This window comes from Macadamia integrifolia, chromosome 4 (genome assembly GCF_013358625.1).
Source record: "Macadamia integrifolia cultivar HAES 741 chromosome 4, SCU_Mint_v3, whole genome shotgun sequence".
Lineage (NCBI taxonomy): Eukaryota > Viridiplantae > Streptophyta > Magnoliopsida > Proteales > Proteaceae > Macadamia > Macadamia integrifolia.
This window is the reverse complement of record NC_056560.1, coordinates 4,296,782-4,297,381: the sequence shown is the minus strand read 5'-3', so window position 1 is coordinate 4,297,381 and position 600 is coordinate 4,296,782. Positions and strand designations below refer to the sequence as shown.

At 42.3% G+C, this 600-nt stretch overlaps 1 protein-coding gene across 5 annotated transcripts in view; it reads left to right on the top strand.

Moving 5' to 3' along the window:
* Nucleotides 1–220: 220 nt before the first annotated feature.
* Nucleotides 221–600, top strand: part of LOC122075406 (cyclin-T1-4-like) — a 15,186-nt gene continuing 14,806 nt past the window's right edge. For 4 of the 5 annotated variants that reach the window (XR_006139244.1, XR_006139243.1, XM_042640424.1 and 1 more), the window contains exon 1: nucleotides 221–456. The gene's annotated coding sequence lies outside the window, so the exon portion shown is untranslated. The remainder of the gene's footprint in view (nucleotides 457–600) is intronic. The other variant, XM_042640426.1, reaches the window with a different exon arrangement.

Sequence of the window (600 nt, the reverse complement as noted above, 5' to 3'; positions counted from 1 at the left end):
CCAACTCTAAACCTTATGTTGGTGAAAAAAAACAAAATTTTTGATTTTTTATCATTTGAATATAAAATGGTCTGATTTGGGTTCATACGGCCGATCCATTTCGGTGTTTGGTCGAGACCAATCCCGTGTTACCAAGGTTAGGCGGTTGGGCCCCTAGGGGGGTTAAGGCTACGAGGTCGGAGCAGTACAAGAAACCAAAATCTGAAAAACGTGTCGTTGCTGAACGCTGCATGAAACTGGCCCGCCTCAATGAAACAAAAGGGAAAATAAGGAAAAGGAAGGATACGGTGGTTCTGGCTTCCCATCATAGAGAAGGAATTTATCGGGTTATATCATCGAAGTGAAGTCGACAAACAAAAGGAACTTGGCAGTTATTTAGGGTTTATCGTCGGGAACAGCTATCCAAGATCGCCAAAGGACTTCAATCTGATCGCTTGGTGTGTTCACGAGCTTCAGGTACGTATTTTCCTTCCATACTTTGTTTGATCCTGGTATTGGAGGCTTTGAATTTGTAAAAGCAGTAGTGAAATCTTACTTCTTATTGAAATTATTGTTCCGTAAATTTGAATTTCGAACACGCTGCGGTTCTCTCTCCCCCCC